This window comes from Stenella coeruleoalba (assembly GCF_951394435.1).
Source record: "Stenella coeruleoalba genome assembly, chromosome: 13".
NCBI lineage: Eukaryota > Metazoa > Chordata > Mammalia > Artiodactyla > Delphinidae > Stenella > Stenella coeruleoalba.
In genome coordinates, this window is record NC_137159.1 from 48,151,883 (window position 1) to 48,167,236 (window position 15,354).

Here is a 15,354-nt window from a genome sequence, read left to right on the forward strand (position 1 = left end):
AGTTTGTTATTAAGGAAAGTTGTGCAGTCTTGTTTATCTGGAGATAATGATGCTGTCCTGTATACAATAGGAGAATGGATTGAAACAGTTCTGCTGATCATTTGTTATTTTCTCTTATCTCTATTCCCTGTTTCTTGTTCTGTATTGTAGGAAACTGTGCCCTGCAAGCTAACATGTCTAGGCTTCCTTGAAATCTGGTTTCCTGATAGAGTCAACCAATAGGAGACTCGCAAGAGACTGGATGACAAGGAGTATCTCAGGGAATTTCTTCCGCACTGTGGTTCTTCTCTTCATGGTTCTGTCCCCTCCAGGTGATTCCAGTCCTGGAGTCTGACTCTCACTGTTTTCCTCCAACCCTAGGTAAGACACCAGCTTCATGCCATTGCTAATTCTTAGGTTAATTCACCTTCTCATGTTTGGTTTTCAGTTCTCCCAACACCTCTGTAAACTAATTCCCCACGTTAAGTCCTCTCTATTCTTCTGTCTGGCATGCATGGGCTCCATTTTCTTCCAAGACTCTGGCTGAGATAGTATTCCCTGCTTTGCAGTAACACACTGGTAATTTATGTCACATTCTTCTTAGTAATGATGTCTCATTTAGTCAGTGAATTTCAGGTGAGTTTCAGTGTAAAGTTGCAGGAGACAATATGCTCCTAGGGATTATAACAGATTGTTGGGGGATGGGGTGAAACATTGTTAAAAAGAATGCACAAGTTATTCTGGTATCCCCTAGTTGACATATACCCTTTTTCCTGTGAGTGACATTCTTTGAATTATATAATATTTTAGGTCTCTTCAAGATATTTCATTCTACAGTCATAATGCCACCTACCTATATGAGCATCCTCTAATTTTGACAAGCAATCATGTTTCTAATTTTTCCCTGAGAGCAAGACATTTATATATACAGGGAGGTGGTGCATCTCTGAGACAGGAAGTTTTGAATTATCTAATACTATTTTCAGATGCTTGCAACTAAGGTGAGAAAATCCACCTGCTGACCCAAGTGAAGAATCAATATAGTCCTTCTGACTTAAGCTGAAAGGAAGATAAGCAGCATGTAGAATTCTGACAGTGAATTTTTGTGCTGAAAAGAAAACCTAGATTTTGTCTTGAGGTAACACAGTAGGAGAAATCTGACTTGAGCTAGCACTTCATTTACAGTTCAAAGAAGACGACTGCTCCCTAGAGAGTGAGGCAAGGTTTCCATAACCCCAAAACATCTGGGGAAAAAAAGGTAGAAATGACCTGAATGTTTGTTGTGGGCATCAAACAGACACATTAACAAACAAAGTCTTGCAGAACAGTGATGAGTAAGATGGAAATTTTTTTAACCAAATAGAAGTTAGAGGAAGGTGTAAAGAGAAAAATGTTGCCTGCCATTCCAGTTCTAGAAGGATCAAGCCATTGGCCACTGCAGTCACCTACCAACAGTGCACCCTGAGGGAAATTCAGGATGGAGAAAAACAGGAAGCATTCTGTACTTTGGATATACTGGCCCAAACATATGTATATGTATAGTTAAGATACATATCTAAGGAAAAATTTCAGTGACCCCTGATTCTTGCATCTTCCCATGTACAGAAAAGCAGTAAAATCATTAACTTGAGATATCTGTTCTTTGTGATTGACAATAATCTTTTGATGTTCAATTACATGTTTATTTTCCAACAAAAAATCCATATATATCCTGGCTCCTCTCTTACATCTTCAGAGCAGTTCCTCAGAGGTATCTGAGAAGTTGTCTCCTGGGGCTATAGTCCTCAGTAAGATTCCTGAATAAAACTTAACTCATAACTTTTACATTGTGTGTTCTTCTTTCAGTCAACAAAGGCAAAGAAACTGTCTGTATTTGATTAGAAATTCTTCCATTTCCTAGTTTTGTGACCTTGGACAACTTAACCTCTCTGAGTCTCAGTTTGCACACCTATAAAATGGAATAATAATAATAATAGTTTTGACTAAATTTTTTGATAGAATTAAATAAAATAGTCTGTATAAATTAGCCGAAAGTGTGTGTTCAATGAGAATTAATTGGGAGCATTATTTTTAGCATTAAGACGTTTGTTTTCAGAATCTCCCTGAATATAACAGAGGGGGATAACATTGGCTGCTAAGAAGAAAGCATTGCCTTTTTGTTTGCTCTCTTGATTAGGATAGCACTGTTGTATGTGTAGTTCTCTCGTTCTGAAAATGATACCAGGGTCACTTCTCCCGCAAGTGGCATTTTTCTGCTGGGTGATGAGGTGATAGGAACACTGTCTTGGTTTTTGTCATGAACATTTGTTTACCTCTCTACCCTCCACTTCCATTCTTCAGGCAATTGTCCCAAATTTAGGAACAAGTTGGAAATCTAATTCTTCCACATTTCCAAGTCATGGCATCTGGATGGGGTTCCATTTTCAGTTTCAGAAGCTTGTGAGAGGCACACTTAAGCCAATCAGTGCATCATGTTCCCCTGTATACAGTTGTTGAGGTATTATAACTTTATTTATCCACTCTCTTGATGACGGACATCTAGGTTGTTTCCAAATATTCATAATGGATCCTAGCATTCCTCTCCCATAAGATAGTTGCAAAAAATTAGGCAAGCCAGAGTCCATTTTCTCACCTGTAAAGAGAGAAATTTGGGTTAAGTGCTCTCCAAGTTTCCTTTCTGTGCTAAAATCCTGTGTTCCATATTCTCTGAATACTGACATATCTCATTAAATAGACAGCCCCTGTTCCTGTCTGTTTATATCTCTTGGGCTTTCTCATCTTCTTGGCCTCTGTGAGTGACCTGAAATCAGGGTGCTCAGAGCGATGCTGTGCAGGGTACTGTTTGACTTCCCCAGACTCCAATATGCTCATATTGTGGTCCATTTCTTCTAGCCGCATGTCTTCCCATTGTCCTGATATGCCACTACAGTGACATCTGTGCCACCTGCTGCAGACTTCACCTTAGGGAAATCTTCCCCATTATGGAAGCAGGATGCATCTTGCAGAGCTCTTTGGCTATTTGAGAAACAAACATGTTCTTCCAGATGGGTTAGCAGAGTATTTCAGAATTGATTCCATGTTGGCTGTTCTCCAAGAATCTTTGCAAAGAAGCTGCAAGAGAACAGGTTCAGAAAAATCTGACCCTTATAACCTACCTGTACTCTATGCTTGTTCCATAAACTGTATGTTTCAGCAAGACCTCCTGACCTGATATCAAAACTTGTTTGAGAAAGAAGACAAATAACTCAAAAGAAACAAAACATGCTTTGTCAGTTAAAATCCCTCTATAATTAAAAAAAAAAAAATTAGTATATTTACTACTGGCAGCAAAAAACTTGATGCAAGGATTTTTTAATGAAGCAGCTTGGTTTTTCAAACCATAAGAACTGTGGAATTTCACTTTAATAAAATGTTGAATTGAGTAGAATGTTATCATAGATAAATATCACAAAGTCCCCAATTACTGTTAGTTATTAAAACTAACAGGTATTAAAAATAATTAGTTTTTTTAAAAAGAATAACTGTTAGGAAGTAGAAGCCACATCTTTCTGAATATCAGTGTTCTGGTTCCCTTTCTGCCATAGATGGTTATGATTCAGTTTAAGTCTGGGCTTAGGCACAATAAGGCAGGACATGTTCCTGCTCCCTGTGACAACGATACTGCTTCAAGATTGCTCTTCTTTCCTTTTCTGCTGTATAGATGGATGATGGCTGTGTGAAGAAGATGAGATTAGAAACGCACTTATGCTTAGAGCATGTTGGTAATGGCAATGAAGAAACAGTCCCTTAACCTTCAGTTTCTTTGCTGATAAACATAAAAAGCTAGAAGGTCTTGTAGTATCAAGTGATCCTAAAGTCCTGGAACTGAGAATCTTTCTGGATATATCAGACCAAGAGTCAAAATAGAGTGTTATGATTAAATATGAAGATAAGATCACATTCATATTAGGTGATTCTTAGTAAGGATCAGTGAGAGTTTTATCAAATTATACATAAGAGGTTTTCTTTACAAATGAGCTTTTGAAAAAGCATATTTGAAATCTTCACAGGATGTTAGGAAATGAGTAAGAACAGACCTTTTGAAACAAAGCTACATGTTCAACTGAGAATAGAAATTGATTAATGTCACCTATCTTGATTTTAGGTAAGCATACTTTACACTGGAACCTGGTGGTTTAAACCTCTTAACCAAAATATCTATTAATAGTATACTAGGCTTAATTGTGCTTTTTTGCTTCTTTTCTTCTTTCCTTTCTTTCTTTCTGTGGTAATCAATCATCAAAGTGAATCCATAATCTTAAACATTTAAAGTTATAATCATATTGTCATCATGCATGTAAAAGCAGTTATTCATACATTTAAATTAACTGTCTGGGGGCTTCCCTGGTGGCACAGTGGTTGAGAGTCCGGCTGCCAATGCAGGGGACACAGGTTCGTGCCCCGGTCCGGGAAGATCCCACATGCCGCGGAGCGGCTGGGCCCGTGAGCCATGGCTGCTGAGCCTGCGCGTCCGGAGCCTGTGCTCCGCAACGGTAGAGGCCACAACAATGAGAGGCCCGCGTGCCAAAAAAAAAAAATTAACTGTCTGGTTGTTGTAATATGCTTGGTGATCTTTCTGGGGAGATGACTATGTCATTAAGTAGTAACAAAAACATACTACTAAAGTGAATCTTTGAGCAATAACAATAATTAAGATAATAATTAAGAGAATGCTAACTATCATATACTATATAACTACTTTCAAAAATATCACCTCACTTGCACAAACCTCTCAAGTGGGTATAATTTGACCCAAATTTCAGGTGAGAAATGTTTAGGGAGCACTTACTGCCCACCCCCAGTATTTCCATTTTGAGAGACCCCTATTAGAGTAACCCCCTGGGTATTTCTTCATATGTTCACAACCTCTCCACTAGGGAAATTATTTTATTTGTAAGTTTGGGAGAAAGAATCGGGCATGCCTGTTCCAGCTTTTTCCTGCCACCCCTCCTCTGGGATCTGGCTGCCTACAGACAAGGTGCATGCTCTTTAGCTCTTTTGGCTGTGGAGACAGGCTTGTAGCTAAGCTGTTCGACCTGTGACCAGGCAAGTCTGTCTAATCCAGCAGTGGCAAGTGGTGGGAGGGGGCAGGGATCACAATCATCATTTGCCTGCAGCTAGATTATGTCCTGCAAACAACTTTATTCGTAATATAAGGGCTTTTTGATGTCCATTTGCCTGACACCTGTGTTTATCTTATATTCAGTTGGAAAATGATACATGAGATTTATTGACATTCCTGTTTCTCAAATTCTAAAAATTGGAGCCTCAGAAGAAGCTTGTTCCAAGTCACATAATAGTAAGTGACAGAACAACCATGGCACTGGGAGCTGTACAAGTTTTAAGGATTGACCTGGGCCAAGCTACAGTGGTTATCAAATGGTGTGCAACAAAGTCCCAGGGTTTAATGGTGGAGCCTCAGTGTCTCCTGGAAGTAAGATAAGGGTTTCAGGGAGAAGGCAGGACAATGAATGATCTTTTATCTGTTGTATATATTACATGTGTAATTTTTTTTTATTATGCACAATATTTATTTTCAAAACAAGGGTTTTGTCATTTTAAAAACTACTTTTAAAAGCTACCTGACTAGAATAATTAATAAGGATTGTTGGAATAAAGGAAGAGCTGGTAGCCCTCAAGTGCTCCATATTTTTCAGGGTTTATTTATATTTCATATGCATTATTAACAGTTGTTTAGTTGCCCCTAGGGAAGCCCTGGAAATAACAGAACCCATCTAGACAGTGTTTCTTTCTTTAAGAAGTAATGATCCAGAGAAAGTGCAAGTGTATCAATCCCCTTACACCTTTAAGCATTTTTAAAAATTCAGCAAGAGATGGTTATAGAAACAACACTTAGAGAAGGATCAGAGGGCAACATTAACGCACCAAAGTAACCCTGGCTTCTATTTTTTCTCTTCTCTAACTGATTACTTTTATTTCTTTTATGATTAGTATTGAGCCTTAAATATATGCTCACAACTTTATAATAAGTAGTTACTGCAGGGTGTATCCTTGTCATTTTCCATATTACCCTTGTGCTGTAGATATATGAATACCCGTTAAGTGCTGTTCCCTGACACACACAGTTATAGACAGAGTTCTGCTCTCTTCTCTATGTCAATTCCCCAGTACTTCACTCTACCCACATACTACTCACAGCTAGCCATCTACCCCAAGGAATGTTCATAGCTTGAGACAGTTTGAGACTGGAAGGCTAAAACTGAAGGCTTCCAAAGGAAGCCAGCAATACCAACTTCTCTTTCTACATGTCTAATTTCTAGAGTTGAGGTGTTGGTCCCTTTGTGATCACCAGCACTCTAAGATAACTTCCAAACATACATGTGCAAAAATAGTACAAAGAAGGCTCCTAAGTTCTTGTAACACATGTGACATTCTGTATCAGTTCTTTCAGCAAAATAAAGTTGTAGGATGTTAAAGGAACATGATTAAATTAGACAAGGATTGGGATTGATGTATATACACTGCTAAATATTAAATAGATAACTAATGAGAACCTGCTGAATAGCACAGGGAACTCTACTCAGTACTCTGTGGTACTCTGTGGGAAGGAAATTTTAAAAAGAGGGGGTATAAGTATATGTATAACTGATTCACTTTGCTGTACAGCAGAAACTAACACAACATTGTAAAGCAATAGACAAGGAAAGAGGCCCTAAGATCCACACCCATGCAGTGGGAATGATCAGTGACAGCCCAATCCAATCTACACTGCCTCTTGGCTCATGCTTCTCTCTGGTATTTGCTCTGCCAAAAAGAGAGAAAAAAAAAAAAAACTCTATTATTTATACACAAAATCTCAAATGCAATATCTGTGTTAAGAATAAAAGACATTTCAGCCTCCTTTCAGTTCTGACTATCTCTGTTCTTGATCTAACCACTTCTATCCCTGACACTGCAGGGCTAAGAAAACACAAATACAAGACTAGATCAGGAATATTTCTCCCACGACTTGGCTAATGTGTTGAAAGGAAAGGCAGAAGACAGAATGATACTGAGAGAGCAGAAAATTTAATGGGAAAGGCACACCTTGATTGCCCTTTTGCCTTTGTAAATCCCTTCCATGGTTCCCTGTGTACAAATACCTGAATTTCATTCTTCTGAGAAAAAAATATATATGTATAAAGGACATGGCAGCAGATCAGGAAAGCAGGAATTAGTAAGTTTACCATGGGCTGTAATTAGAGAAGGCAACAGGCAGTACCCCTTTGCTCCATTTCATATTTTGTTTTACATTTTTAATTCTTTGAGAGTTAGAGTCAAATCTAATATGTAATTTATAATTAATGTCTTAATAATATAGTGCCAGGAAGAGGGGAAAAGAAAAAGACTCTGCAAATGAGAAACAATATGATATGAGAGTTAATTTGAGAGTAATGGATTGTGTTTAAATATCTTTAGTTTAATTCTGAGAATGAAGTTAAAAAGTAAAGTTATTAATAGAGAAAAGGGACAGCTAGGAAGGCTGAGAAAATCTCACAAGAGATGAAGAAGAGGGCCATGACTACTGATACAGAGAGTTTAAAATAAGAGGTTAGGATGGATGACTAAAAATTTTAACCTCAACAAAATAAAAGGTATCTTAGGAAAATATACATTATTAGGAAGCAATAGTAAACCTGAACAAATCTTTATGAAAAAAGTTTCTTTAATAGTGTTAAGGAATTTGTACACTGTAGGACACAGCTCTAGACTGTTTTATAGGCATGCTGACTCATTTATTTATTCAACAAATACTAATTGAATTCAGGCAAAGCTTCAGCTTTAAAGAATTTTTAAGGAAAGTTAATACTCATACTTTAGAAATTTTATAAGTTGTTCCAGAGAACCTCTTCTTTTCTATTGAAAATATTTACCTCCTTCAAATAGCATTAGCCCTATTTATGTGCTTCTCATCACAGGCATAAACTCAATCACATGTTTTACTAGACTGGAGTTTAGTGGGTTATTTGTAAAAATGTTTGCAGTTATTTTGTCCATCCCAATTTGCATTCCCCTTTGTGATGTGACTCTCCTACTCATTGAATTTAGTCTGTCCTGTGACTTTCTATGGCTGATAGTAGATGACATAAGTGATGTTACATGTCTTTGCCTAGACTTTGTGTCCTTGCAACTACCACTCTCACCTTCTCACTGCTGAGGCCATGTGAAGAATCCTGGGCTAGTGTACTGGAGACTAAGAGCCTTAGCTAAGAGCCTTATCAACCACCAGACGTGTGACCAAGACCAATTCAGACCATGAAGCCCTAGGAATTGAACCAGAAGATAACTGCAGCCTCATGAGTAAGGCCAGCCGCCACAACATGGGAAGTAGACATGCCACCTTACCTGAGGGCTGGATAATTTGCTCATCTGTGGAATCATGAACAAATGAATTGTTGCATTAAGTCACTAATTTTGGAGTAGTTTGCTACATAGCAAGAGATAGTTGAGAGAGAAATTGAATCCAGAAATGAGGTACTGCCCTAACAAACATCTAAATGTGTGGTATTGGCCTTGGGATTAGGTGGCAGGGAGATGCAAGAAGAGCAGTGAGAAGGCTACTCTAGGAGACTTGAAGAAGTGCAGTCTGTGTAATGTAGTTGTGTGATAAGTATTACAACTTCTGCCTAGAGTAACTTGGAAGACCAAATATGTACATGGCCAGTGATATTTTATACATACTCAGATTCATCTTTCCTTACCCAGTGACTTGTAGCTCACTTGTTGAATGATGAAATAAATGAATAGCTGAGAAGGAATGGAATGTAGGGGTGAGTAATTCACATTGAAGGTAACATTTGAATTGGACTTGGACCCCCAAGGATTTTTTTTTTTTCCCTACTAGGTAAGAGCATTCCCCTGAGATGATATAGTAGAATGAGGAAAGACATGAAATCCTAAACTATCCAGGCATGTTGAAACAGGTATGTAGAGGAGGAGAGTGGTGGGAAATGAAGCTAGAAAAATAGTTTAGCATTTGAGATGATCCTTGAATGTAATACTAAGTAATGCATCTTTAAAGTAATACAGGAGAGTCTCTGCTGCGATCACTTACTTTAGATTTTAATCCTTCCCTTCTCCTGCCTTCCTCACTCCTCCTGAGGCACTGTCTTCTAATGAATCACTTAAACTTCTCTGACTCTGCTTCTAGGAAACCCAAGCTAGCACAATTGCCATGGGGCTCACATGCAGCAAAAGCTGTTATAAGAGGGAAGTTTATAGCAATACAATCCTACCTCAAGAAACAAGAAAAATCTCAAATAAACAACCTAACCTTACACCTAAAGCAATTAGATAAAGAAGAACAACAACAACAAAAAAAACCCCCTAAAGTTAGCAGAAGGAAAGAAATTATAGAGATCAGATCAGGAATAAATGAAAAAGAAATGGAGGAAACAATAGCAAAGATCAATAAAACTAAAAGCTGGTTCTTTGAGAAGATAAACAAAATTGATAAAACACTAGCCAGACTCATCAAGAAAAAAAGGGAGAAGACTCAAATCAATAGAATTAGAAATGAAAAAGATGAAGTAATAACTGACACTGCAGAAATAAAAAGGATCACGAGACATGACTACAAGCAACTATATGCCAATAAAATGGACGACCTGGAAGAAATGGACAAATTCTTAGTAAAGCACAAACTTCCAAGACTGAACCAGGAAGAAATAGAAAATATAAATAGACCAATCACAAGCACTGAAATTGAGACTGTGATTAAAACTCTTCCAACAAACAGCAGCCCAGGACCAGATGGCTTCACAGGCAAATTCTATCATACATTTAGAGAAGAGCTAACACCTATCCTTCTCAAAATCTTCCAAAATACAGCAGAGGGAGTAGCATTCCCAAATTCATTCTATGAGGCCACCATCACCCTGATACCAAAACCAGACAAAGGTGCCACAAAAAAAGAAAACTACAGGCCAATAGATGCAACAATCCTCAACAAAATACTAGCAACAGAATCCAACAGCACATTAAAAGGATCATACACCATGATCAAGTGAGGTTTATCCCAGGTATGCAAGGATTCTTCAATATACACAAGTCAATCAGTGTGATAAATCATATTAACAGATTGAAGGAGGAAAATCATATGATGATCTCAATAGATACAGAAAAACTCTTGACAAAATTCAACACCCATTTATGATAAAAACCCTCCAGAAAGTAGGCATAGAGGGAATTTACCTCAACATAATAAAGGCCATATATGACAAACCCACAGCCAACATCATTTTCAATGGTGAAATACTGAAACCATTTCCTCTAAGATCAGGAACAAGAAAAGGTTGTCCACTCTCACCATTATTATTCAACATAGTTTTAGAAATTTTAGCCACAGCAGTCAGAGTCAAAAAAGAAATAAAAGGAATCCAAATTGGAAAAGAAGAAGTAAAACTGTCACTGTTTGCAGATGACATGATACTATACATAGAGAATCCTAAAGATGCTACCAGAAAACTACTAGAGCTAATCAATGAATTTGGTAAAGTAGCAGGATACAAAATTAATGCACAGAAATCTCTTGCATTCCTATACATTAATGATGAAAAACCTGATAGAGAAATTAAGGAATCACTCCCATTTACCACTGCAACAAAAAGAATAAAATACCTAGGAATAAACCTACCTAAGGAGACAAAAGACCTGTATGCAGAAAACTATAAGACACTGATGAAAGAAATTAAAGATGATACCACCAAATGAAAATCTATACCATGTTCTTGGATTGGAAGAATCAGCATTGTGAAAATGACTGTACTACCCAGAGAAATCTACAGATACAACGCAATCCCTATGAAACTACCAATGGCATTTTTCACAGAACTAGAACAAAAAAATTTCACAACTTGTATGGAAACACAAAAGACCCCATATAGCCAGAAATCTTGGGAAAGAAAAACGGAGCTGGAGGAATCAGGCTCCCTGACTTCAGACTATACTACAAAGCTACAGTAATTAAGACTGTATGGTACTGGCACAAAAACAGAAATATAGATCAATGGTACAAGATAGAAAGCTCAGAGATAAACCCACACACCTATGGTGACCTTATTTTTGATAAAGGAGGCAAGAATATACAATGGAGAGGGCTTCCCTGGTGGCGCAGTGGTTGAGAGTCCACCTGCCAATGCAGGGGACACGGGTTCGTGCCCCGGTCCGGGAAGATCCCACATGCTGTGGAGCGGCTAGGCCCGTGAGCCATGGTCACTGAGCCTGGGTGTCCGGAGCCTGTGCTCTGCAACGGGAGAGGCCACAACTGTGAGAGGCCCGCATACTGCAAACAAACTCTCTCTCTCTCTCTCTCTCTCTCTATATATATATATATATATATATATATATATATATATACAATGGAGAAAAGACAGCCTCTTCAATAAGTGCTGCTGGGAAAACTGGACGGCTACATGTAAAAGAATGAAATTAGAACACTCCCTAACAGCATACACAAAAATAAACTCAAAATGGATTAAAGACCTAAATATAAGGCCAGGCACTATAAAACTCTTAGAGGAAAACATAAAGCAGAACACTCTATGACATAAATCACAGCAAGATCCTTTTTGACCTACCTCCTAGAGAAATGGAAATAAAAACAAAAATAAACAAATGGGACCTAATGAAACTTCAAAGCCTTTGCATAGCAAATGAAGCCATAAACAAGACGAAAAGACAACCATCAGAATGGGAAAAAAATATTTGCAAATGAAGCAACTGATAAAGGATCCCCAAAATTTACAAGCAGCTCATGCAGCTTAATATCAAAAAAAACAAACAACCCAATCCAAAAATGGGCAGAAAACCTAAATAGACATTTCTCCAAAGAAGATATACAGATTGCCAACAAACACATGAAAGGATGCTCAACATCGCTAATCATTAGAGCAATGCAAATCAAAACTACAATGAGGTATCACCTCACACCGGTCAGAATGGCCGTCATCAAAAAACCTACAAGCAATAAATGCTGGAGAGGGTGTGGAGAATAGGGAACCCTCTTGCACTGTTGGTGGGGATGTAAATTGATACAGCTACTATGGAGAACAGTATGGAGGTTCCTTAAAAAACTCAAAATAGGGCTTACCTGGTGGCGCAGTGGTTGAAGGTCCGCCTGCCAATGCAGGGGACACGGGTTCGTGCCCCGGTCCAGGAAGATCCCACATGCCGCGGAGCGGCTGGGCCCGTGAGCCATGGCTGCTGAGCCTGCGCGTCCGGAGCCTGTGCTCTGCAACGGGAGAGGCCACAACAGTGAGAGGCCCACGTAACGCAAAAAAAAAAAAAAAAAAAAAACTCAAAATAGAACTACCATATGACCCAGCAATCCCACTACTGGGCATATACCGTGAGAAAACCATAATTCAAAAAGTCATGTACCACAATGTTCATTTCAGCTCTATTTACAATAGCCAGGAAATGGAAGCAACCTAAGTGTCCATCGACAGATGAATGGATAAAGAAGATGTGGCACATATATACAGTGGAATATTACTCAGCCATAAAAAGAAACAAAATTGAGTTATTTGTAGCAAGGTGGATGGACCTAGAGTCTCATACAGAATGAAGTTAAGTCAGAAAGAGAAAAACAAATACCCTATGCTAACACGTATATATGGAATCTAAGAAAAAAAAATGTTTCTGATGAGCCTAGGGGCAGGACAGGAATAACGAGGCAGACATAGAGAATGGACTTGAGAACACGGGGAGGGAGAAGGGTAAGCTGGGATGAAGTGAGAGAGTAGCATTGACATATATACACTGCAAATGTAAAATAGATAGCTAGTGGGAAGCAGCCGCGTAGCACAGGGAGGTCAGCTAGGTGCTTTGTGATCACCTAGAGGGGTGGGATAGGGAGGGTGGGAGGGAGATGCAAGAGGGAGGAGATATGGGATTATATGTATATGTATAGCTGATTCACTTTGTTATAAAGCAGAAACTAACACACCATTTTAAAGCAATTATACTCCAATAAAGATGTTAAAAAAAAAACACAGGAGTTAATCGTTTATTTCTCACTTTCTCAGTATATCTGGTTCTCATGATTGTTTCATTTTGTAGTTAGTAGGTTCATGTATATGTATATATATTTGACATTTTTTGTGATGTTGCATTGGAATGACTTTTGGCATTTGCACACATATTGCTCCTGTGTTAATACTTGTTTTCAGTAATTATTTATTTAGCACATACATGTAACCTAGACAATAATAGGCATTTCAAGAGATTTCCCTTTTTTTTAATTCAAATGCATGGTTCTAGCTGGGGAGAACTTCTAGTTGCATTAAGGAGGCACAGATGCAACATAAATAATTGTATTCATTTTAATATCATATCACATCTTTAAAGCATTTTGCATCCATCCTCAGTTGATATTCATAAAAAAAAAACAAAACAAAACAACTGTGAAGTGAGTAGGACAAGTCTAATTACTGCACACTGTTAACAAAGAATCTGAGGCCCCAAGGGATTTAAAGATCTGACCAAGGTCAGATAGCACAGTGCTGCAGATTCAGAGATAACACCAGCCCCTTGTCTCTTCTGGTGCTCTTTACATCATGACAATCAAACATAGTGAGAAATAACCTATCGACTCCTGTATTTAAGGATGGGTTACTGCTCTCTCCATACATCCTCTAGTTTTGTGTTTATGTCTGTGTTGCCTATTTTAGATTATAAATTCCAAGAGGGTAGGGCATCTATTTTGAAAATTCTTTTTGCAGGACATTAAGAATTTTAATAAATTACTTTTGACTGCTACTTATCACAAGGCAAAAGACTCTAAAGAAGTTGTTTTCTTCTAGTTAAAAAAGAGTTTATATCCCATTAGAACATCTCTGCTTATATTCCAGAGGCCTACTGAAAGAAATAATGGAAGAAAAGGAGGACAATGAGAGAATACCATGAGAAGGGAGGAGAGGGAAGCAGAGAAGAAAGGGTGAAAGAAAAGAAGAAAGGAAACAAGGAAGGAAGGTAGGTCTCAACAAAATTAAAACACTACATGCATTAGACCTTGGATATTTCAGTATTAAATGATCTTTGCATTTTATTAACAAGTGGTTCCATCCATTAAATGTAATTATAGCTATGCAGATAAAGCTCGTTCATTCAGCTGTATGTATCTAAGGGCTATGTTAATGTCTTTGTAAATCCCAGTGACATATCCAGTTTCTGAATGGCTTCTTTTTTTTCAAATTCCACAAACAAATATTATTTAAGGTGCTTTGAGTATTCCTTCTAATTTTCTACCACGTTAAGAGACACCATGTTATGCTTAGGAAACCAAAATGTGATGAAACTTCCCAAATTATTTTTAGGGGAATACAATTCTTTTTAGTTTTGTCTATCCAGAAATGTGCCTTTTTCTTAACTTCTCTTTCTTCCTGAAGAAAGGGAAGGGAAAACTGTATAGTCCAAAAAATTTAGGGCTTACCTGGTGGCGCAGTGGTTGAGAGTCCGCCTGCCGATGCAGGGGACGCGGGTTCGTGCCCCGGTCTGGGAAGATCCCACATGCCGCGGAGCGGCTGGGCCCATGAGCCATGGCCGCTGAGCCTGCGCGTCCGGAGCTGTGCTCCGCAACTGGAGAGGCCACAACAGTGAGAGGCCCGCATACCGCAAAAAAATAAATAAATAAAAATTAGGAATCTATAGGACAAGTATACTGAATAATGTTCTTTTCAAAATAATTATTCAAAAAGCAATACTTAATAAAATGAAAAAATGTGTCTCCATTTTAAAAGAAAGAGATAGTCATTTGTGACTTCAGATTAATTTTTAAATTATTTTCTTAGAACACAGTCCAAGTCAAGATACTAAAAAGTATAGAAACAATATCTGTAAAACATCAGTATTCGTAATATGATAGTATACCGTTCCAGTAATAACAGCTGCCATTTATTGAGGATTTAGTATATCCTAGAAACTGTGCTAGTTTCTTTATAGGTAGTTAGCTTACAGCAGCAATAATACATTGACCCGTAGAGTATATGTGGCACTTGGAAACAGTCAAAAGTGTAATTATTAAAATGGTATAAAGTGCTTTCACATTCTCATCCTCCTTGGTCATCTCTACAATACTATGTGGAAGGCAGAACAAATAGTATGTACTCTAATTTACAGCGAGGATCAGAGTTATTAAATGTTGATGTAAGATTCAGATTTAACAATGCTTCTTGAACACATATAATATACCAAATATTTTCCTAATTGTTTTCACATACTCTACAGCATATTGAAAGTAGCCCTGTGGAGTAGATTCAAAGAGGTTTTGTAACCTCCTCAATGTGTCAATTCTCTAAAACTCACATAGTCCTTTCTTAAACTTAGAATTTCTGA

General features: G+C 37.9%; 1 protein-coding gene across 2 annotated transcripts in view; it reads left to right on the forward strand.

The window, feature by feature from the left end:
• Positions 1-15,354, forward strand: part of LOC307195881 (neurexin-1-like) — a 752,915-nt gene that overhangs the window by 510,759 nt on the left and 226,802 nt on the right. For both annotated transcript variants that reach the window (XM_079940449.1, XM_079940450.1), the window contains exons 8-9: positions 151-360; positions 13,872-13,992. The gene's annotated coding sequence lies outside the window, so the exon portion shown is untranslated. The remainder of the gene's footprint in view (positions 1-150; positions 361-13,871; positions 13,993-15,354) is intronic.